The sequence below is a fragment of the Caloenas nicobarica genome, chromosome 1, assembly GCF_036013445.1.
Source record: "Caloenas nicobarica isolate bCalNic1 chromosome 1, bCalNic1.hap1, whole genome shotgun sequence".
NCBI lineage: Eukaryota > Metazoa > Chordata > Aves > Columbiformes > Columbidae > Caloenas > Caloenas nicobarica.
Genome location: NC_088245.1, coordinates 196,700,207 through 196,708,079, shown reverse-complemented (window position 1 = coordinate 196,708,079; position 7,873 = coordinate 196,700,207). Strand labels below are relative to the sequence as shown.

General features: G+C 43.7%; 1 protein-coding gene across 6 annotated transcripts in view; it reads right to left on the bottom strand.

The window, feature by feature from the left end:
* PSPC1 (paraspeckle component 1) overlaps positions 1 to 7,873 on the bottom strand; it is a 74,784-nt gene that overhangs the window by 10,803 nt on the left and 56,108 nt on the right. Inside the window, exons 7-9 of one of the 6 annotated variants that reach the window (XR_010605651.1) lie at positions 2,422 to 2,540; positions 1,978 to 2,146; positions 318 to 1,297 (exon numbers count right to left, since the gene is read on the bottom strand). The gene's annotated coding sequence lies outside the window, so the exon portion shown is untranslated. Of the gene's footprint in view, positions 1 to 317; positions 1,298 to 1,413; positions 1,600 to 1,976; positions 2,147 to 2,421; positions 2,541 to 6,710; positions 6,811 to 7,873 lie in introns of those variants that run through there. The other 5 variants (XR_010605652.1, XR_010605654.1, XR_010605653.1 and 2 more) reach the window with 5 other exon arrangements.

Genomic DNA, 7,873 nt, shown 5'->3' with positions numbered 1-7,873 from the left:
GAGCTGTTTCAGTATACGGAAGAGACAGCACAGAGTGCAGCTACCACCTTGGCCAGCCAGGATTGCTCAGTGTCCCAGGGCCTGTCTGTACTCTCAATTTCTAAGAAGTCCTGTTCCCTGGAGCTGTGATGTACAGACTTAGAGTAGCCAAGTGAGGAGAATTTGTGGAAGAAAACCTCAGGCTTGTTTACAGCAGTTGCACATCTTGCACCAAACACAATCATCTCTGTTATGTGGGAAAAGCTGCTGTCCTTGCCACAAACAGTAACTGCCAGAGCCTCAGCCTGCAAAGGCTGTGCTTACATGCATATTATTTTTTTTAAAAAAGGCTTTACCAAGCTGGTTGTGACATCCTATCTGGAGAAGTTTGTGTGGGAGACGTACAAGCATTTGGCATTTCCCTTGATTTGCTGGACCTCTCAGCTCTACTGTATTAACATTCCACAGTTCATATTTCTGTAAGCAGTAGGATGAAGATCCCTAAACCACAAGTGAATGTTGCCCCACACAAACCCCCAGCCTGACTCCCCTGCATTCACCCTCTGAAACAGAAGGGCTACCAGGAACCCCTGGTGGTTCCACCGTGTGGGGACATCCGTTAAGTACAGCAAAACCATACTGACTTGCACTGGTTTTATTAGTGGTATGATGCAACACCTATGTACACTGAAAATTACACAAAATGTCCTTGTTACTGTGCACCTCTAAGATGAGCCTGACTCCATCTTCTCTACCCCTTCCGTTACACAGCTGAAGTCAGATTTCCTACCCTTCGAGCTCCTGTTTTCCAGAGCGAGCAAACCCACTGCCTGTCCCCACAGCTCCTATGCTTGAACCTCCAGACCATCTTGGTGGCCTCCACTGGACTGTGTTTCTGCCCTGGCAGGGGGATTGGACTAGATGATCTTTTGAGGTCCCTTCCAATCCCTAACATTCTGTGATTCCCATAGATCTCTTGTCTTCAGGAGCCCAGAACTGGGTCCAGCACTCCAGCTGCAGTCTCAGAAGCACTGAAAAGGAGGAGCAGTGCCCTTCCGTGCCCCTGCTCAGCTGTGCTCTTCTGACAACCTTCATCTTGGCTGGTCCCTCAGGACTGCCTGACCAGCTGCTGCAGAGCTGCTCCACAACACGCCTGTGCCTGGGCTGCACAGCTGCATCATGTTTTTCTGTACCCACTGCAGAACTTCACATTTGCCTTTTTCAAACTGTGAGGTTCCGCTCAGGCCCTTGATTCATGTTCACTGCCTTGTTGATTGAAGGAAATAGCAAACATCCTGTTATAATAGATATAGAAACCCTGGAAAAAAAATAGTAACACTGGTGGTATATTACAGCGCAATGTAAGGCTGGAGAAATCGCATCACATCAAAATTTGCATTTCATTATTAATTTCACTCATAGGTTTTGGTTTTCATCTTTTTATTTGGCTGCATTAAGACAGCAAGCATTTTTATCACAACTTCCAACTCAAACTTGACTGCACGGACAGTGAAATGTTAGTGCAGCTTTAATCTCCCCAGTGGGTGGCATTTTCCTTTCAGTCCTTTTCGGCTGTTGCTGGCTCGCACAATGCTTCTGTGCTCCTTCAAATTACTGCAACTTAATCCATACCATTGTTTTTTCTTTAAATATAAAGCCCACAATTTCCCCATCTTTTGTCACATACTTTATTGCTTGAAATTATTTTTTTACTCCATTTAACTCTAAAGTTGTTTTAAGTCCAAAACAAATCATTTAACCATTTAGCCTGAAACAGGTACAAATTTTAATCTTTTTATCAGAAGCATTTCCCAGTACTAGTATTGGAGATCTGAAAGAAAATATGCTTCTGGTACAGCCCAGATAAAAAGGGAGTCAAAGCCTCAGTTCCACAAAGTTGGCCAAGAGCAGCTTTACTACTGAATACTGCACTGAACGCTGGTAGCACCTGCTCTCCCGGTGGCTGAAGAGTGTAATGTCACAGTGGCTGTAACTCACCTCATACGGCAAAAGGTATTTTGAACCTCGCAAGCAGATGTCGTCTTCAGATTCTTCTGATGCGGCTTTTCCAGTCTGGGGTGCTAGTGGGGGACACACCGATCCAGGCTGGTCTCACTGCCATCATTTCCAGCGGCCCATTCCCTTGGGTCTCGCAGGGCAGCCCTGTCTACAGGCAGAGAGCACAGCTCAAGTGAGAGCAGCAATTCAACCCTCTCCCCTGCTCACCTAGGTGTCACAGATTTAAGGGTTTAACTGGATAACAACATTGTTCTTGTGCCCAGGAGCACAGAGAACAATTAAGAAAAAGAGAACACAACACTTGTTAGGCACAAAAATAATACAAAGAGACTGATAACTGAGCACAAAAGAAACAGATTACATCACAAGAATCACAACCACTGTTAAGTGCCCTAATGAGTGACAACACTATTATCTTCTCACCCCTGATGGTCCTTGTAATTCCAGCTTGAGGAGCAGCATATTGCACACAATCACAATACAGCAGAAGTCGCCCTCTTCAGTTCTCAGGGTGTGCAGCCACCAGCGGTTTGCATTGAAACCTAATGCAGAGAAGAACATTTTCAGAAAATAAGCTGAGGAGTTGCAAGAGATACCTGAGTGTTAACTTCCTTGAAAACATACAAAGTACTGCAAACAACAAGACTCAAACTACAGAGCAGTGCATTAGCAAATGTAGTTGGATAAAGAGCTGGGAAATGCTACCGTTTTCCTTCATGGCTCTTCCAAGAGGCACCTGGAACTCGTTGCCACTGTTCAGGAACCCCAGCAGCAGGCAGCCTCACACAACATTTAGACCTTGCTACAAATTAAATCGGAACCCGGTGCATTTTCTGGTACAACAGAACTATATGCAAACTTATTTCAGCGCTGAAGAAGGGAACACAATGACACACCAAGGCCTGCTCTGATCTCTACAAAATACTGCTCAGCCACCAATTAAGGAAGACCAAACTGAGCAGGTGTAACTTTTCGTGCCTGATCTGGCTCACTCTCTCAGGCTTCTGCAACTTTTTTTCACAGTTTGCTATTGCACGCTCTGCCCCAAGGAAAACGTGACCCACTCACGTTTTTATGTACCCTCAATTTTTAACACCATTTAATTAGGCCATTAGGCTGTGTCAGCCAGGTTCACACTGCAATGTGAAATGCGCACACACAAACTAATAATGGGGACTGAGAAAAAAAGGGTTTTATCACTCCCCTCAGACAAGGAGTCATTATTTAGCCAGTCAAAGAAACACTTGTATCTCCAAGGAACCTTGGCCACAGCTCTTCCCTTCACAGGAAGGAAACTAAGTTGAGGACATAAAAATTCTGAGATGCCTGGGAAACCTGCCAAACGCCCAAATGGCTCCTTTGCACAGGGCCAGCCTGATACGTAAGGACAAGCAACAAGGCTGAAAACGTCAGCTGGAGAGAAAAACCTCTTCTGAGTCAAACTTTTAAAATATTAATCAAGTGTTTTTTCTGTCACTACTTCTTTTCTGATAAAGAGTTTTAACTGCATTGTCTTTTATAGATTTTGTGAGTAAATGCTTGTAGCTTTTATTTCCATAGCCTGATGTATCTTATGCATTATTGTGTGATTATAATTTTACTGTGATGTTACTAAGAAAATAACAGGGAACTCCTTGGCAAAGGCCAAGGCAAAACCACACAACAAGGTGCATATCAGTTTTCCCACCTCCTCAGACACCGCCCCCCAATATTGAGTAGGTAACAGGCCCAAGTCAGGGAACACTTAATCTGGACACGAGTTCAGTGCGTTGGGCCTGATGGGAGGGGAGTGGCTGTTGGCACTGAGAGGCCGCTGTCACTGAAAGGACACGGCAGCTGGAAGAGGCGTGCGAGGACAAGGGAAAGGACATGTCACTCCTGTCTTCAAGGGCAGGAAGGAAGATCGGGGGGACTACAGGCCATGGGAAGGTGATGGACCAACCACACCTGAAAACCATTTCCAGACCAGTAAGGACAAGAAGCTAACTGGGAGTAGTCAGCATGGATTTACAAAGGGGTCATTTGCAAATCCTTAAGAATCCTAACCTTGCAGCGTCTATGACAAGGTGACCAGTTCAGTGGATATGGAGAGAGCAGAGGATATTGTCTACTTTGACTTCAGGAAGGTTTCTGACACTGTCTGCCATAATATCTTCATTGACAAGGAGATAAAGCACAGACTAGATAAGTGGACAATGAGGTGGACTGAAGTCTGGCTAAATAGCCGGGCTCAGAAGGTTCTCATCAATGGCACAAAGTCCAGTTAAAGGGCAGCAAGTAGCAAAGTACTACAGGAATCACTACTGGGGCCAGGCCTTTTCAGCATCTTCATTTATGACCTGGTTGATGGGACAGCATACCCTCAGCAAGTCTGCTCGGGACACAAAGCTGGGAGGAGTGGCTGATACAGTAGAGGGTCATGCTGCCATCCAGAGGGACCTCAAGAGGCTGGAGAAATGGGCTTACATGATCTGATGAAGTTCATAGGGAAATGCCCAATCCTGCACCTGGGGAGGAATAATCCCAGGCACCACCACAGCTGGAGGCCACCTGGCTGGAAAGCAGCTTTGCTGATAAGGACCTGGGGGTCTTGGTGAACACCAAGCCCACGAACCACCATGAGCAAAGAATGTGACCTGCCCACAAAGAGGGTTGATGGCATCCTGCACTCACTACAAAGAAAGCTGCCAGCAGATGAAGAGGGATGATCCTTCCCCTCTACTCAGCACTGGTGAGACATCTGGAGTGTTGTGTCCTGTGCTGGGCTCCCCAGTACAAGAGGCATGGACATACTGGATTGAGTTCAGTGAACGGAAGACAACTGAGGGACTGGAGCATCTTTCATGTTATAACAGGCTGAAAGAGCTGGGACTGTTCAGCCTGGAAAAGGTGGGGCAAAATCTTATAATATTTACAAACATCTAATGAAAGGGTATAAAGATGGCAGAGATAGAGTCTTCCCAGTGGTGCCCAGGGACAGGACCAGAGACAATGGGAACAAACTGAAAAATGGGAGGTTCCCTCTGAACATCAGGAAACTTTTACTGTGAGGGTGACTGTACCGGCACAGGTTGCCCAGAGGCTGTGGAATCTCCATTCCTTGGAGACCAAACCCAAATGGACAGAGTCCTGGGCAACCTGCTCTACCTGGTATCCTGCTTTGAGCAGTGTGTTGGATTATACAGTCTCCACAGCACCTTCCAACTTCAGGTATTCTGGGGTTCTGAAAAGCCTGCCCCAACTTCCACTGCAGAGGTGAGATGCGAGCTAGCACTGCAGGGCTCAGGAGAGGAGAAGTCATTGCCAGCAGCAAGGGCAACTACCAGACTGTCCGACGTACAGCACCTGCCTGGGGTGACCTCAACACCAGGAGGGGAACAGGGCCCCAACTCTTCCTCCGAAGCATGCACACAGAAAATTAATTTGGAAAAATCCTTTACAAAGCAGCACTACATAAGTGAAAGATGCAACAAGGCATAGCAGGTAGAGAGTAAAAGGTAGGAAAAAAGGAAACAGAGCTTCTGTGGAGTGTGTAAGAGGATTCCGTTTCTCTTGGGTAGAAATTTTGAACTATTTCAATCTTGGGAATCAAAGACCACATGAGCAATTTTTCAGTATTAGTCATAACTCAAGAGTACAGTTTGAGACGTACTACTGCAGAAATATTTCTTCTCTCATGTAGCCCTTTCCATGCTGTTTACAGAATGACAAAGGACCCCATCATGTTTATATTTCCCATGCAACTCTCTGAAGTTTTACTGCTTAACTTCCCACACTTCATTTACCAGATGACTTGGAAATCAGTAAAAGGACCTCCATAATTAGCAATAAATCACACAGACTACTACTATAGAATCACAGAATGGCTTGGGTTGGAAGGGACCTTTGAAGATCATTTAGTCCAAACCCCCCCTTTTAACTCCAATGTGAAAGATTAATTACATCTTTTAGATGTCAATAAATAGCTCAATATATCTTGTTCTCTATATATATCTCTGTTTACTATTAACACCACTACAGAGACAGCTCTGAGTGTGTTCACTGGACCAGACAAACACAGAAGAGAACTAACCCAAATTCCTCTTGCTTTATCAGCAGAACTTGCACATCTTGGTTAAATCCCAGTGTTTAAAATAATGTTTACTTTATAAAACTGATATTTTGGAAATTCAGAACTATCAGGACTACTGAACCAAGATGCATCCATCTCCCTTTAAAACTTCCCTATCTGTCAGTCCGCAGAGACGCTTCCAACGCCCAGGGCAGACACCACCACACACCTGCACGTATGCAAACCCAGCTCTACACCAGGTCTTACAGGGTCCATCCACATGGCCTTCTGGACCAAAGGCCAATCCCGAGGACTCTTCAGAATCAGAAACTACAGTGTTGATGGTACAAACTGGATTCTGAGTGCAATGTATCGACAGCATCCACTAGCTCAGACAGGACACCATATTAATGTGGCACTATGGTTTGGGATGTAAGACACCTTACGGCCAGCCAGATTTTGAGCTGCGTACATATATTTCAAGTCCTTTAAAAACATGTTAACATACGACAGGAATTATGCAAGGAATTACATCATCTGAAAACAAGTATTAGCTGAAACGTACAAGCACAATTACTCTACATCAAATTGCAAACGTGAACAAAAAGAGGGCTCCTAATGTCAGAAATTGCTGAATAAAGCCAAATATCCTAATACATACCTTGTACTAACACTTGGTTTAGGAATCCCTTTTGTTTAAGATAGCAGAAGGATTCTGCACAAGCCAGTCTTCATCTGCATTTTAAGATTTTAATAGTAACCTAAAAAAATAAAGAAACAGTAAATAACTGTGACACAAACTAGAAAATACAGTAGTTTCTCTTTTCAAATTCCCATCATACGGAGAAATAAACCAAAACTTCACATTACCGGAAGAAAAAAAATCCATTTATTCTCTATCCATTGTTACCACTTAGTTGTTACTACACAGATTCCTCTAAAGATTTTAAATCTAATTTTACAATGTCAGCAGTTAAAAAACAGCTGTTCCAAGAACATTAACAAGTTCCTAGATTTTCATACTTCTGCTTGGAATAGATTGAGTGCAGTTCTGCTCCAAAGAACCCCAAGTCACTTCTCTTTGGAGGGTTTTTAAAACATGCCTATCAAACACAATACTGTCTTCTTCCAGGCTTGTCAATGCACATGGCCAAAGTGACATTTCATCCTTCTCTTATTATTGCCACCACAATAATTAGGACACCTGCACACACAGTTATTAATGAAACTTGAGAACTAACTGCTCTCACTGTAGTTGTACTGAGGGTGTGGAAGCAGAAATACAGTCCCATCCCCATTCCACAGCCTGCTGTGGTACAGACATTCAGCAGATATTTAAAAGAGGCAAAGCTATCTCTGAAAATAATACAACTGAATTAAATTGGAGTAAAATGTTGTCCTACGTTAGAAGAACATTTCAGAGCAGAACTGCATACAAGTCTCATTAAAATACATGTTAATAATAAAAGCATTAGAAACTGATGCAAAAGTTTAAGACTTTTGTAATGTCAAAAATCTGCAATAGATCTGCTTGGATTAGCAGTAAGTGCAATTGGAAGAACTAACAACAAGTCAGAGTATAATTTTAATCCTATTACATTAATTCATAATTAAAATTATTGTTAGTATATTCAAAAAGGCCTAAATAATAACTTGAAAGCATTAATAAAGGCATCCATCCTGAACTAAGTGCATCTTCTTCCAGAGTCCACAGGCAAAATAGTTATCCGAAGTATCTAAAATTCAACAGCTCCCTGCCCCAGTCATTCAGGCTTCAAAACAGCTCTCACCCAACCCATATCCACACATTCCCTCCTCCCCTGC